At 47.4% G+C, this 15,884-nt stretch overlaps 1 protein-coding gene and 1 non-coding gene across 2 annotated transcripts in view; both read left to right on the top strand.

Moving 5' to 3' along the window:
- LOC140404489 (nuclear receptor ROR-alpha A) overlaps positions 1-15,884 on the top strand; it is a 1,004,264-nt gene that overhangs the window by 275,057 nt on the left and 713,323 nt on the right. The window lies entirely within an intron of this gene.
- Positions 5,637-5,726, top strand: trnap-ugg (transfer RNA proline (anticodon UGG)). The gene is given in 2 exon segments: positions 5,637-5,672; positions 5,691-5,726. It is a non-coding gene; the product is annotated as a tRNA-Pro (tRNA).

Below are 15,884 nucleotides of genomic sequence, written 5' to 3'. Positions count from 1 at the left end.
CATCGCTGACCTTGACCGTTCATGTGACGTCATTGAGCTTCTTGTGGTACTGCGTCCAGCTGTTCCACACCTGGCATTGAGTACTTCCCCGGAGAGCCACCTGGCCCACTGCAGATAACGGGGTATCTCTCCAACTCCCCACCTCTTTCGCAAGTCCTCCAGTGTAATGTCCAAGAGTCCCACACTGTGCTCTTCTTCACTGTTTCCCTGGTAATATTCACTTGCTGGATGCCCAGACACAGTAACGTGCAGGCTAGCTTGGAGCAGTAGCGAGCTACAACTGGTGCTGACAAATTATGGTTGCGGCCTCCTGCTGATCCACGCAGTCAATGAACAACATGGAGGGCAACACAGTAGCACAGTGGTTAGCACAGTTGCTTCACAGCTCCAGGGTCCCAGGTTCGATTCCCGATCTGTGCGGAGTCTGCACGTTCTCTTCGTGTCTGCGTGGGTTTCCTCCGGGTGCTCCGGTTTCCTCCCACAGTCCAAAGGTGTGCAGGTTAGGTGGATTGGCCATGATAAATTGCTCTTGGTGTACAAAAAGGTTCGGTGGGGTTAGTGGGTTACGGGGATTAGTTGGAAGTGTGGGCTTAAATGGGGTGCTCTTTCCAAGGGTCGGTGCACACTCGATGAACCGAATGGCCTCCTTCTGCACTGTAAATTCTATGACTATGAACACAGTGACATTGGCTGCATTGGGCAATCCTTCAAGTGAGCAGACAATGCAAAGTTGACGTGTTGACTGGATTACAATAAGGCTGCAGGTTAACCGCACTTTGCGATACTCACCCCCGTTGACGGAGGCTTGTCCAATTCAGCCCGCACAGTTTTCTGATCAGTTGCTCGCCCCGTCTGCTGTGATAAATTCTCATTGCTAATATTTTGTTTTTGACAACTATTAACCAAATTGGCACATCCACCAACTGCACACTTTGGCTCTTACCGGCTGTGCGGAGCTGGAACCATGACCTCTTTATTTTTATCACACAACCGTTTCAATCTTTTGTTGAAAAACACCACAGCTGTGGTTTTCGACAAGGGTTTCTGTTCCTCTCTCCCCCTTTATCATTTACAGTTATTGTGTTACAGTCGATAATGTTACAACTTACAAAACATAGATCACGACTGGAAGGAGGCTGAGGTGGAGATGCAGAGACTGATCTTTAAGCAGTGACTGTGATATCTGATCAACCGGCCTATCTCTGGCTGAGCAACATTTGCAGTAATAATTGAATTGTCTTGAATACTGAAAGAGCAGTTTCCAGCTGGATTGATATCGCTTCACCGCCGCTCCCCACAGTGTTGAAGAGAGACTTGCTGGTCGGTATTTGCAGTTCAGGGACTAGCAGGATTCCACACCCTCACTTGACAAAGACTCTGGGCGGGGAATTCCGTTGGCCGCACCCCGGCGATGGGTTTGGCGGCGGAGGAGGCGACCTCCCCCCCCACCGCCCCCCCACCCCCCCATTGGCTGGTGCCGGGATCTTCCAGTTCCGGCGATGTCAGCAGGTATTCTCCTTGTTCGCAATTCCCGAGGTACGCGGGGCAGAGGGTCACCGTCAACGGGACTGGAAGATTCCCCCCCCCCCCCCCCCAACGGGAATGGCCAGGACATTTTGGCCACTGTCTCCAGCAGGATCCCAGCACCCCCCCCCCCCCCTCCCCTATTTGAGAGTCTTCGGCCCTGGTGCATGGCGGGTTTAGCGAGGTGTTTCTGGGCAGCTGCAACACTGAGAACCATCCCGCTACTCAACTGCACGTTGCCACCTGTTAGGCCTTGGGGAGATTCTCTCTGCCGAGGCCACACCTGGAGGGATTTCAAGCTCGCAAGCAGGTACGCCACCTCGCGGGTCGGGGTGCCGTTTGAGTGGGCTGCCCAGCTTTTCTCCTCCCCCTGTCAGGACAGCCCTTCCCCCTGTTTCCCCGGGTACCCCCCCTCCCTCACCACCTCCCCCCCCCCCCCCCCCCCATAAACCTGGCAAGGCACTCCCCGACCTGACCCCTGACAGTGCCAACCTGGCACCTGGGCATCCTGACTACCTGGCAGTGCCACCTGGGCATCCTGGTGGTGCCATTACGACTGGTGCACATTTGTGTGTACCCGTACTAAACGGCGCCCTGCGAGGTCTCGGGCCCCAGGTGAATATGGCCAACGCATATTTAAATGAGCCATTACGTGCCCCTGGATCTCATCCTGTTGGAGCAAGATCCAGATAGCGACGCTTGCGAGATTCCGTTGAATCGCACAAGACGTTCTTTGTGCATCGAATCTCGCGGAAGGTCTCCCAAGAGATTCAACGGCCTCGTCCCAACCCCAAGCCGGGTGCAGCGAGTGCCCTGAATCTGTCCTTTAGCCCAGTTGATCAGGGCAGGTGTCGTCTCACCGCCGCTGTGTTGACCAATCGCGGAAGAACACGAGAGAATATAGTGTGGGGATAAAAGAAAATCGCGAACGAGAGGGCCACAGATTTAAAACAATTTGCAAACGAGGCAAAGCTGTATTGAGCAAATATTTCACGCAGCGAGGGGTTGGGATCGGGAAAGCACTGAGGTTGTGGTGAAGGCAGGTTCAATCGAAGTCTCCAAAGGGGTATTACACTGATATTTGAAAAGGATGAATGTGCAGGGTTACGGGGCGAAGGCAGGGGAATGACATGAGGCTAATTGCTCATTCAAAGAGCCGATGGGCCGAATGGCTTCCTTCCGAGCTATGGCAATCCGTGATTCAATCTGCATAGAGAGTAACAGAAACTAATTGACTCAATCCCCCCCGTGCTCAACTGTCCCTCGAAACCTCCCACATGGGCTGTCCCGTCCTTGAAACTGGTCCCCTTACTCAAACACTGGCCATTTGGCCCATATAGTCCAGGCAAGTATTTATGCTGCCAATGACCCCTCCCATTCTGTTCACTTCATACACAAGAATTAGGAGGAGGAGGAGGCCATTCAGCCCCTCGGGCCTGCTCCGCCACTCAATACGATCATGCCTAATCTGGTTGTGGTCCAACTCCACTTTCCCGTCTGTCCCCCATTATGAATGAAAATGAAAATCGCTTATTGTCACAAGTAGGCTTCAAATGAAGTTACTGTGAAAAGCCCCTAGTCGCCACATTCCGGCGCCTGTTCGGGGAGGCTGGTACGGGAATTGAACCGTGCTGCTGGTCTGCCTTACAAGCCAGCTACTTAGCCCAGTGTGCTAAACCAGACCCTTGTCCGTCAAAAAAATCAACTCAATCTCAAAACGTTTCAGTGACCCAGCCCCCATTGCTCTCTGAGGAATAGAATTAATTTCACCCAATCAATATAATCGTCTATACCTCTCTGCCTCATGTGCCACACTCGCTTACTTATAAAGCTCTACCTTGTGAGAATGATTCTCAAGTCTGCCCGGTACTTACAATAGTTCAGGGCTGTCTGGTTAAAGATATTCTTCCTGAATTCCTTATTGGATTTACTTGTGTTTTTTGACTTGTATTTTTTAACTTATGGCTGCTCGTTCTGCAATAACTCCATGATAAGCATGGTTGTGATTATTCACTGGATTCCCACTCAGACTATGTCCAGTTTTACTCTGGGTCTGTATCCTGAATTGACCTTGAACTGAGTGGCTTGCTGGACCATTTCAGAGGCCAGACCGGTTAAGGACGGCAGGTTTCCTTTCCTGAAGGGCGTTAGTAAACCAGATGGGTTCCGTAATAATACATCATATATATAAAAATGTCCTACATTTGTCACAAACCTCACAACAGTGGAGGCAGGGGGGGTGATGTGAAACTTGGACAAGACTTCAGTTCGACCTTCGGAGTCCTTTTATTTAAATGATATCAAACTAATGGGAAAAGGTGCATTGTAAATTTACTGGGTTGATGCAGAGGTTTGGGTGTGAATCTGAGACGTTAGAATGTTTAGAACTGATGCTAATTGAGAAGGTTATCGAGAGGATTGCAACATTCTGATAATGCTAATAGTCATGCATTGCTCCAAGTAGGATAATAATAATAATTTTTAATCTTTATTGTCACAAGTAGGCTTACATTAACACTGCAATGAAGTTGCTGTGAAAATCCCCTAGTCGCCACACTCCGGCGCCTGTTCGGGTACACAGAGGGAGAATTCAGAATGTCCAATTCACCTAACAGCACGTCTTTCGGGACTTGTGGGAGGAAACCGGAGCCCCCGGAGGAAACCCAAGCAGACACGGGGAGAACGTGCAGACTCCGCACAGACAGTGACCCAAGCCGGGAATCGAACCTGGGACCCTGGCGCTGTGAAGCAACAGTGCTAGCCACTCTGCTACCGTTCCGCCCGGTACAGTAACAAGAGGACATACCTTCAGGAAAATCACAAAAAGGAAAATAGGGGAGACTATAAGGTAATTCTCTACGGGGAGAATGGTCAAATTGTGGAAATGTCCAACATAGGTCTTTCCTGTTCTTGATTCCCGTTGTAAGGTACAGTCATGTGAATGGCAGAGGAACGGGATCAGATCCAGCTGTGATTATTTCAACAGCTTAGTGACATTCATTGCAAGACTATTAACTATTCCTAGAATGAAGTAGCCAAGGGTTACCAGTGTCTTGAAATTCTAAAACCCCAAAAAATCAACTGAAGAAACCCCTGGGCGGGATTCTCTGTCGGTGGGTTGCTCCGTTTTGCTGGCAGCCCGGGGATTTCCCGACGGTGTGGGGCTGCCCCACAACGGGAAACCCCATTGACCAGCCGGCATAACGGAGCTTCCCCCCGGCGGGGTGAAACAGTAATGTGGCACGGCGGAAAATCCAGCCCAAGATGTCAGAGAAAAGACCTGGGATAAGCCTGATGAATAGAGTTGGGTTTAAACCTGCATCAACTATATCCTGTTTGCAGAATTATTTTAAGATTTAAAAAAAAACTTCAATAGGTTTCTTTCCAGTTTTTTGAATACTGCTGAAGAAAGAGACATGCTGTCAAAGCGTTTCGTCTTGCATTCAGCAGGACAAACTCAAGAATGTCAAATTTAAAAGGGCGCAACAATTCTATACTGCATGAGCAAAGGGTGCTAATTAGTTGGCAAGTTAACTTTGTTTGGTCAAGGTGTTGCCATGGGTAATATACCAGGAACTATTTAAAAAATAAATTTAGAGTACCCAATTCATTTTTTCCCCCAATTAAGGTGCAATTTAGCGCGGCCTATCCACCTAACCCACACATCTTTCAGTTGTGAAGGTGAAACCCACACAGACACATGGAGAATGTGCAAACTCCATGTGCAAACTCCGCGGACAGTGAACCCAGGGCTGGGATCAGCGCTAGTCCTCCTTACTTTTGTTTAATGAAAAAAAGGTGCAATGCTGGACATGTTGCCTTTACCTGCAGAAGGTGGACATCTTCTCACTTACTTTTGCCAGAAGCCACCTATATTCATATGCACAGATCTGTCCTCTCTCTCCCTGTCTCTCCTTCTTTTAGACACTCCTTGAAACCTACCGCTTTGACCAGGTTTTTGGCTCCCCTTTTGAATACTTTCTTACGTAGCTCCTGTTAAATGTTGTACGTTGATGAAACCACGATGGTCAGGATTATTGATCCAGCAGGATGGTGCCAATGAGCTTAACAAATATACTTGTGTTAATACTGGTCAGGATTCATTGGAAGGTGGCTTGTTGGTCTAGGGGTATGATTCTCGCTTTGGGTTTTTCAGTCTAGGAGCTTGCGAGAGGCCCTGGGTTCAAATCCCGGATGAGCCCTTTAGTGTTGTTTTATAGGGGCTGGTTTAGCTCAGTGGGCTAGACAGCCGGTTTGTGATGCAGAACTAGGCCAGCAGCACGGGTACAATTCCCGTACCGGCTGAGAATTCTTAATTCTCCCTCCGTGTACCCGAACAGGCGCCGGAATGTGGCGACTAGGGGCTTTTCACAGTAACTTCATTGCAGTGTTAATGTAAGCCTACTTGTTACAATAAAGGTTATTTATTTTAATTGAACCTTTGACATTTTCCAAATCACAGCATGGCGAAACGTAACCCCTTGTGCCCCATCACATCATTAGTGCTCATCCACTAAATAAAAATTAGCCGGAGACGAGTTCTAATTGCACAAGAAAATCACCTAATGCCCAATTTTTAGTTCTTTGTGAGTGCTATGAACCCTTTATTCTTAATCTCAATTCTTTATAGCTGATGGTAAATTTACCTCTGAAATTATTTTAATCCAAGGTGACATATTTTGATTTAACCTTAGGAGAGGGCGGCACGATGGCACAGCGGTTAGCACTGCTGCCTCACAATCACAGCGACCCAGGTTAAATTCTGGCCTTGGTTCTCCCCGTGTCTGTGTGGGTCTCCTCCGGGTGCTCCGGTTTCCTCCCACAGTCCAAAGATGCACAGGATGGGTGGATCAACCATGATGAATTGGTCCTTAGTGTCCAAAGGTTAGATGGGGTGACTGGGTTACGGGGATAGGGTGGGGACGTGGGCCTAGGTAGCGTGCTCTTTCACAGGATCGTTGCAGGTGTGATGGGCCGAATGGCCTCCTGCACTGTTGAGATTGTGTTATTTGTGTTATTGTGTAAATTGTGTTAATACTGGTCAGGATTCATTGAGGACACAGTACAGAGGTTCGTCCCAAAGAAAAGAAAGGTTATCAGAGGGGGGATTAGGCAGCCATGGCTGACAAAGGAAGTTAGGGAATGCATCAAAGCAAAAGAGAAAGCCTATAATGTGGCAAAGAGTAGTGGGAAGTCAGAAGATTGGGAAGGCTACAAAAACAAACAGAGGATAACAAAGAGAGAAATAAGGAAAGAGAGGATCAAATATGAAGGTAGGCTAGCCAGTAACATTAGGAATGATAGTAAAAGTTTATTTAAATACATTAAGAACAAACGGGAGGCAAAAGTAGACATTGGGCCGCTCCAAAATGACGCTGGTAATCTAGTGATGGGAGACAAGGAAATAGCTGAGGAACTAAATAAGTACTTTGCGTCAGTCTTCACAGTAGAAAACATGAGTAATATCCCAACAATTCAGGAGAGTCAGGGGGCAGAGTTGAATATGGTAGCCATCACAAAGGAGAAAGTGCTAGAGAAACTAAGAGGTCTAAAAATTGATAAATCTCCGGGCCCAGATGGGCTACATCCTAGAGTTCTAAATGAGATAGCTGAAGAAATAGTGGAGGCGTTAGTTATAATCTTTCAAAAGTCACTGGAGTCAGGGAAAGCCCCAAAGGATTGGAAAATCGCTGTTGTAACACCCCCTGTTCAAGAAGGGAACAAGGAAAAAGATGGAAAATTATAGGCCAATTAGCCCAACCTCGGTTGTTGGCAAGATTCTAGAATCCATTGTTAAGGATGAGATTTATAAATTCTTGGAAGTGCAGGGTCGGATTAGGACAAGTCAGCATGGATTTAGTAAGGGGAGGTCGTGCCTGACAAACCTGTTAGAGTTCTTTGAAGAGATAACAAATAGGCTAGACCAAGGAGAGCCAATGGATGTTATCTATCCTGACTTCCAAAAGGCCTTTGCTAAGGTGCCTCACGGGAGACTGCTGCGTAAAATAAGGGCCCATGGTATTCGAGGCAAGGTACTAACATGGATTGACGATTGGCTGTCAGGCAGAAGGCAGAGAGTTGGGATAAAAGGTTCTTTTTCAGAATGGCGAGTGATGAGTGGTGTCCCGCAGGGTTCAGTGTTGGGGCCACAGCTGTTCTCTTTATATATTAACGATCTAGATGACGGGACTGGGGGCATTCTGGCTAAGTTTGCCGATGATACAAAGATAGGTGGAGGGGCAGGTAGTATTGAGGAGGTGGGGATGCTGCAGAAAGATTTAGACAGTTTAGGAGAGTGGTCCAAGAAATGGCTGATGAAATTCAACGTGGGCAAGTGCGAGGTCTTGCACTTTGGAAAAAAGAATAGAGGCATGGACTATTTTCTAAACGGTGACAAAATTCATAATGCTGAAGTGCAAAGGGACTTGGGAGTCCTAGTCCAGGATTCTCTAAAGGTAAACTTGCAGGTTGAGTCCGTAATTAAGAAAGCAAATGCAATGTTGTCATTTATCTCAAGAGGCTTGGAATATAAAAGCAGGGATGTACTTCTGAAGTTTTATAAAGCATTAGTTAGGCCCCATTTAGAATACTGTGAGCAATTTTGGGTCCCACACCTCAGGAAGGACATACTGGCACTGGAGCGGGTCCAGCGGAGATTCACACGGATGATCCCAGGAATGGTAGGCCTAACATACGATGAATGTCTGAGGATCCTGGGATTATATTCATTGGAGTTTAGGAGGTTGAGGGGCGATCTAATAGAAACTTACAAGATAATGAATGACTTAGATAGGGTGGACGTAGGGAAGTTGTTTCTATTAGCAGGGGAAACTAGGACCCGGGGGCACAGCCTTAGAATAAAAGGGAGTCACTTTAGAACAGAGATGAGGAGAAATTTCTTCAGCCAGAGAGTGGTGGGTCTGTGGAATTCATTGCCACAGAGGGCGGTGGAGGCCGGGACGTTGAGTGTCTTTAAGACAGAAGTTGATAAATTCTTGATTTCTCGAGGAATTAAGGGCTATGGAGAGAGAGCGGGTAAATGGAGTTGAAATCAGCCATGATCGAATGGTGGAGTGGACTCGATGGGCAGAATGGCCTTACTTCCGCTCCTATGTCTTATGGTCTTAAAGGAAGAGGCAGGCTGTAACCTGAAAATTAAATCAAATTTACAGCCAGAGGAAGAAAAATCAAGATTGTATTTATATAGCACCTTTCATAATCTCAGCACAGCCCAAAGTGCTTTTCAGCCAAAGGAACACTTTTGAATTGTGGTCACTGTTTTCAAACCTCAGCTCTGAAGCTTAATCTGTGATAATCTTGCATGCGAAGCTCATTTTGAAGGAAGAATCCTGGCGTGAGGAATATTCTGGAACGTTCTGAAGTGATAGAATTGTACAGGACAGATGGAGATTGTTCGACACATTGGGAGATGGCGCCAGAATGGTAATTGACTAGTTTAAAAAAAAAAAATTTAGAGCACCCAATTAATTTTTTCGAATTAAGGGGCAATTTAGCGTGGCCATTCCACCTACCCTGCACATCTTTGTGTTGTGGGGGCGAAACCCACGCAAACACGGGGAGAATGTGCAAACTCCACACGGACAGTGACCCAGAGCCGGGATCGAACCTGGGACCTCGGCGCTGTGAGGCAGCAGTGCTAACCCACTGAGCCACCGTACTGTCCCTTCACTGGACTAGTTAACCGCAGGCCCAGGCTAATGTTCTGGGGACACGGGTTCAAATCCGACCTTGGACAATCAAAGATGGGCAACAACCCAGCGACGCCCACATCCTGTGAGCGAGTAACGGGGGGGCGGACATAAAAGCAAAATACTGCAGATGCTGGAAATCTGAAATAAAACCAGAAAATGCTGGAAAGGCTCAGTGTGTCTAGAAGTGTCTGTGGAGAGGGGAAAAGGCCGCGAATGAACTGTAGGAGGGACTCGAAACGCTAACTCTGTTTCTACGCCACAGCGCCAGACCTGCTGAGTTTATCCAGCATTCCCTGTAATTAGCTCTCCATTCATGTTTGTTTCGTGGTTTTTAAAAAATATTGAAAAAGGGGACAAAAAGACCATTTGACAGGCTGGTGCGTTTGAAGGTGGGAGGTGATGTGAAAAAAACTCTGGAATTATACCCAAATAGAGTCGGTAATCCTGGTTACATCAATTGGTGAACAGATTACATTCTAAAATTAAGTGACTCTGCACGGCCGTAAACAAATAGCTTCCCCGTAGGGCATGCTTCAGGAACAAGTGTTCCATTAAAATCAAAACACATTACTTCTGGAAACAAAGTGGTGATAGAGACCGAGAAGTCACATTTAGATGACTAACAGTGCAAAATATTCACCCCACCTGATCTGAAAGAAACCACTGGAGATTTTTGAGCCAAAGCTGCAAGGAGCAGATCAGTTCTATCAAGTCTTCTAAGTTCTTTGTAAAGTGCTTGGTCTGGTGTTTGGGGAGTGGTGCAGCTTCTTAAAGCAAAAGCAAATATTATTTCTATTTGATCGAATATAACACTGCAAACACATGGGAAAGGATTATCCGGCCCTCCGCGGTGGAATCGCGTCCGGCACGGGGCGGAGAATAGCCAATGACGCCGGAAATCGGGCGCGACAGTGCTTCCACGGACTCTGCAGACGCGGCGCCGGTCGGGGACTGTTGAAAGAGGCCCTCGCGTCGATTCTTCGAGGAGACCGGCCGAGTGCCCGCCACTTTCCCGCCGGCGTGGTTTACATCTGGTTCCACCCGGCGGGAGCTCATGGTGGCGGCTGGTCGTGGCCATCCTGGTGGGGGGAGGGGGGATCAGACTCCGGGGGGGGTGGGGGCCTCCTCGAAGGCCAGGCTTGCGATCAGGGACAACCGATCGGTGGGCGCGCGCATTCCGGGGGGGGGGGCCTCCCCTCTTCCGCCCCGGGCCGCTGTAGGGCTCCGCCATGTTGCGCGGGGGCCGGTGCGGAAACGGCCAACGCGCGCATGCGCGGACACGCGGAGTGCAGGTCCCCGTTTCGGCAGCAGGAGCTGCAGGGTGCATGCCAGGGCCCTACTTGGAGAATCACTCCGGACTTTTGGGGGGAAAAGCCCGGAGGGATTCGTGCCCGTTTGTTGGCGGGCGGCGGGATATAGCCCCATTGTGGGAGAATCCCGGCCATGAAGTCTTTAATAAAAACCAAAAAATGTTCTGACCGTTAGAGGGTCAGACAACATCCACGTGCAGTGTTTGCCCGCATTTTGAGTTTACATTGTTTATTTTGGGAGACTGTTGAAGCAGCCAATGTTGTCCCTGACTGCTTCAGCACGTTCGCCTTTACCTCAGTTCCCGAGAAAATAAATTAAACCCATTGTTCGAGTCATTTGCTGCTGCCTGCACTGGCACACAAACGTTGGGCTGTGGAACATGTAATGGGTGTAAAAGTGGTTGATTAATGGTCTGCCTGTCCAGTGTGTGTGTGTATGCGTGCGTGTTCGCTTGCATGCATGTATGTGTGCATGCATGTGTGTACATGCATGCGCGGTGTGTGTACATGCGAGTGTGTTCGTGTGAGCATTTGCGTGTGAGCGTGCAAGCATGTGTGTGCATGCGTGTATATGTGTGTACATGCATGTGTGAGCATGTTCATGTGAGCAAGGATGCATGTGGATGTGTGCATGTGTGTGTATGTATGCACATACATCCTTCGATATGTGAACACTGAATCTTTGGAATTCTACACTCTTTAGAGGTTTGGATACGTTGAATACTTTTAAGGTTGGGATGGACACATCTTTGGTCCTTTAGGGAATTAAGAGATATGTAGAGCGGGTGAGAAAATGGAGTTGAGGCTCAAAGTCAACCACGATGATATTGAATGGTGGAATAGACTGGATGGGCCAAATGGTCCACATTTGTTCCTATTTTATGTGCTCTTATATTCCCCGACCATTGCCTTCAGCTGCCTCTGAAATTTCCTCGCTAAGATTCTTCACCTCGCCCTCATTTCTTTAATATGATCTTCAAAACTTGCCTCTATGCTCTCCTCACCTGGATTGTTGTCAGTTTCTCTCTGACTATGTTATAAAAATTCAGGTCATTCTTCTCGCTTCGCTGATTTATGTGGTTATTTTTCATACACGTTACATTCTGGGCCAGGGAGTGCCTTTCTGATGATTAGAAGCAAGGTAGCAGTAAATGTGGGGCCGGAACATCGTGGAGTAAACATGGTGAGCCAGACCCGGATACAGGAGACCTGCCCCCATTTCCAACAGACTGTAACATGACCTGCCGACTCTTGTACACAATACCCCGTCCGATGAAGGCAAGCATGCTGTGTGCCTTCTTGACCACTCTATCGACCTGCGTTGCCACCTTCAGGGTACAATGGACCTGAACTCCCAGATCTCTCGGTCCATCAATTTTCCCCAGGACTCTTCCATTGACCGTATAGTCCGCTCTTGAATTGGATCTTCCAAAATGCATCACCTCGCATTTGCCTGGATTGAACTCCATCTGCCATTTCTCTGTCCAACTCTCCAATCTATCTATATTTTGCTGTATTCTCTGACAGTCCTCCTCACTATCTGCAACTCCACCAATCTTAGTATCATCTGCAAACTTGCTAATCAGACTACCTATACCTTCTTCCAGATCATTTATGTATATCACAAACAACAGTGGTCCGAGCACAGATCCCTGTGGAACACCACTAGTCACCTTTCTCCATTTTGAGACTCCCTTCCACCTCTACTCTCTGTCTCCTGTTGCCCAGCCAGTTCTTTATCCATCTAGCGAGTACACCCTGAACACCCTGCGACTTCACTTTTTCCATCAACCTACCATGGGAATCTTTATCAAACGCCTTACTGAAGTCCATGTATATGACATCTACAGCCCTTCCCACATCAATTAACTCTGTCACTTCCTCAAAGAATTCTATTAGGTTTGTAAGACATGACCTTCCCTGCACAAAACCATGCTGCCTATCACTGATAAATCTATTTTCTTCCAAATGTGAATAGATCCTATCCCTCAGTATCTTCTCCAACAGTTTGCCTACCACTGACGTCAAGCTCACAGGTCTATAATTTCCTGGATTATCCCTGCTACCATCCTTAAACAAAGGGACAACATTAGCAATTCTCCAGTCCTCCGGGACCTTACCCATGCTCAAGGATGCTGCAAAGATATCTGTTAAGGCCCCAGCTATTTTGTCCCTCGCTTCCCTCAGTAACCTGGGATAGATCCCATCCGGACCTGGGGAATTGTCCACCTTAATACCCAAAACTTCCCCCTCCCTTATGCCGACTTGACCTAGAGTATTTAAATACCCATCCCTAACCTCAACATCCGTCATGTCCCTCTCCTTGGTGAATACCGATGCAAAGTACTCATTAAAAATCTCACCCATTTCCTCTGACTCCACGCATGAATTCCCTCTTTTGTCTTTGAGTGGGCCAATCCTTTTTCTAGTTACCCTCTTGCTCCTTATATACGAACAAAAGGCTTTGGGATTTTCCTTAACCCTGTTAGCCAAAGATATTTCATGACCCGTTTTAGCCCTCTTTAATGCGCGTTTGAGATTTGTCCTACTTTCCCGATATTCCTCCAAAGCGTCATCAGTTTTAAGTCGCCTAGATCTAATATATGCTTCCTTTTTCATCTTAGCTAGTCTCACAATTCCACCCGTCATCCATGGTTCCCTAATCTTGCCATTTCTATCTCTCATTTTCACAGGGACATGTCTGTCCTGCACTCTAATCAACCTGTCTTTAACTTAAAGGGATTATTATTTAAATGATAAAATATTAAAACATGCTGCTGTGCAGAGAGACCTGGGTGTGCTAGTTCATGAGTCACAAAAAGTTGGTTTACAGGTGCAACAGGTGATTAAGAAGGCTAATGGAATTTTGTCCTTCATTGCTAGAGGGATGAAATTTAAGACTAGTGAGGGTATGCTGCAATTGTATAAGGTGTTAGTGAGGCCACACCTGGAGTATTGTGTTCAGTTTTGGTCCCCTTAGCTGTGAAAGGACGTACTGGCGCTGGAGGGTGTGCAGAGGAGATTCACTAGGTTAATCCCAGAGCTGAAGGGGTTGGATTATGAAGAGACGTTGAGTAGACTGGGACTGTACTCATTAGAATTTAGAAGGATGAGGGGGGATCTTATAGAACATAAAAAATTATGAAGGGATAGATGCGGGCAGGTTGTTTCCACTGGCGGGTGAAAGCAGAACTAGGGGGCATAGCCTCAAAATAAGGGGAAGTAGATTTAGGACTGAGTTTAGGAGGAACTTCTTCACCCAAAGGGTTGTGAATCTGTGGAATTCCTTGCCCAGTGAAGCAGTTGAGGCTCCTTCATTAAATGTTTTTAAGATAAAGATAGATAGTTTTTTGAAGAGTAAAGGGATTAAGGGTTATGGTGTTCGGGCCGGAAAGTGGAGCTGAATTCACAGAAGATCAGCCATGATCTCATTGAATGGCGGAGCAGGCTCGAGGGGCCAGATGGCCCACTCCTCCTAGTTCTTGTGTTCTTATGTTCTTTTAACTCTCTTTCTCTCTGCTCAGTTGCTGTCTGACCTGCTGAGCCTTTCCAGCCTTTTCTGTATTTATTTCAGATGTCCAGTGTCTGCGGTATTTTGCTTTGGCAACAAACGCTTGGATCTCCCTATGCATAGCAACTAGATTTGTGACTTTGAAGGGACAATCCCAGTTCGATGTTATGTTTTAGCAGCAGAATACTACCACCCTTTCTTACCACTTGTCTCACATTGCCTTCCCTTTTTCCATCACTCTCTCTCTTCAGCTCATTACTATCTCTCTCCTTCCCGATTTCTCCTTCCTCTCCCAGCTCTCTCTCACTGTCACTCCCCTGTCTTTACCATCTCTCCCCCCACCCCATATCTTTCCCTGTCATTATCGTTCAGAATTGTGAAAGAAATCCCCTTCCCACGGCACCTTCCCTTGCAATTGCAGAAGGTGCAACACCTGCCCCTTTCCTTCTTCCTTGTTCACCGTTCAAGACCTTAAAAACACTCCTTTCAGGTAAAGCAGCATTTCACCTGCATCTCCTTCAATTTGGTTTATTGTATTCGCTGCTCCAAATGTGGTCTCCTCTACATTGGGGAGACTAAGCGCAGACCGGGTGACTGCTTTGCTCAGTCCGCAAGCATCACTCCGACTTTCCTTGTCACTTAACATTTTAACTCAACACCACCTTCTCCTGTCCACATGTCCGTCCTTAGCTTGTTGCAATGTCCCATTGAAGGGGTGGTGGCAGTGTAGTGGTAGCGTCATTGGACCAGGGTCCCGGGTTCGATTCCCCGCTGGGTCACTGTCTGTGCGGAGTCTGCACGTTCTCCCCGTGTCTGCGTGGGGTTTCCTCCGGGTGCTCCGGTTTCCTCCCACAAGTCCTGAAAGACGTGCTGTTAGGTGAATTGGACATTCTGAATTCTCCCTCTGTGTAACCAAACAGGCGGCGGAATGTGGCGACGAGGGGATTTTCACAGTAACTTCGTTGCATATTAATGTAAGCCTACTTGTGACAATAAAAATTATTTTTTTTTAATGCAGAGACCGAGGTTAATGCGCTGGGGACCCTGGTTCGAATCTCACCAGGGCAGTTGGTGAAATTTGAATTTAATAAAAATCTGGAATTAAAAGTCTAATGATGACCATAAAGTTATTGTCAATTGCTGTAAAAACTCATCTGATTCACTAATGTCCTTTAGGGAAGGAAATCTGCCGTCCTTACCCGGTCTGACTCCAGACCCACACTGCCGGGTACCCCATGCTGAAATGGCTGAGCAAGCCACTCGGTTCAAGGGCAATTCGGGGTGGGTAATAAATGCTGGCCCACTTCCCAAGAGCGAATAAAAGAAAGTCCGTGGCAAGTTGGAGGAGTAGCATCTCATCTTCCGGTTGGGCACATTGCAGCCTCGGGGGCTCGACATTGAGTTCAGCAACTTTAGATTGTGACCTTTCACCCCCATCTTAAACCCCCTTTTTCAAAAAATATCCCACACGTGGATTGCCTCAATGCAAACCCCCCTTCCCCCCTCCCACAGCTGTTTTTTTTCTTAAAGTTGCTACTTCTTGTTGCAATCTCTCACAGCTCCAATTTAATATCTAACCCATTCTCCCTCTCTTTAGTACTGATGAAGAGCCAAAGGGACTCGAAACGTTAACTTTGTTTCTCTCTCCTTACTGATGCTGCTGAGTTCTTGTTGCAAGTCAGGGGTTTACCTTAAGTAGCGACTGTGATCTGTTTTTCAAAATTCGCTCGAGGCTACAGTCCGTGAAAAGATTGGTCACCATTTTCTTCCTTTGCTGAGTTTTCCCGCCTTCCTCTATGGGTGATGCTGACCAATTAGCAGCGTCTC

The sequence above is a fragment of the Scyliorhinus torazame genome, chromosome 30 (assembly GCF_047496885.1).
Source record: "Scyliorhinus torazame isolate Kashiwa2021f chromosome 30, sScyTor2.1, whole genome shotgun sequence".
Classification (NCBI taxonomy): domain Eukaryota; kingdom Metazoa; phylum Chordata; class Chondrichthyes; order Carcharhiniformes; family Scyliorhinidae; genus Scyliorhinus; species Scyliorhinus torazame.
The sequence above is the reverse complement of the archived record's forward strand: the minus strand, read 5'-3'. Positions and strand labels throughout refer to the sequence as shown.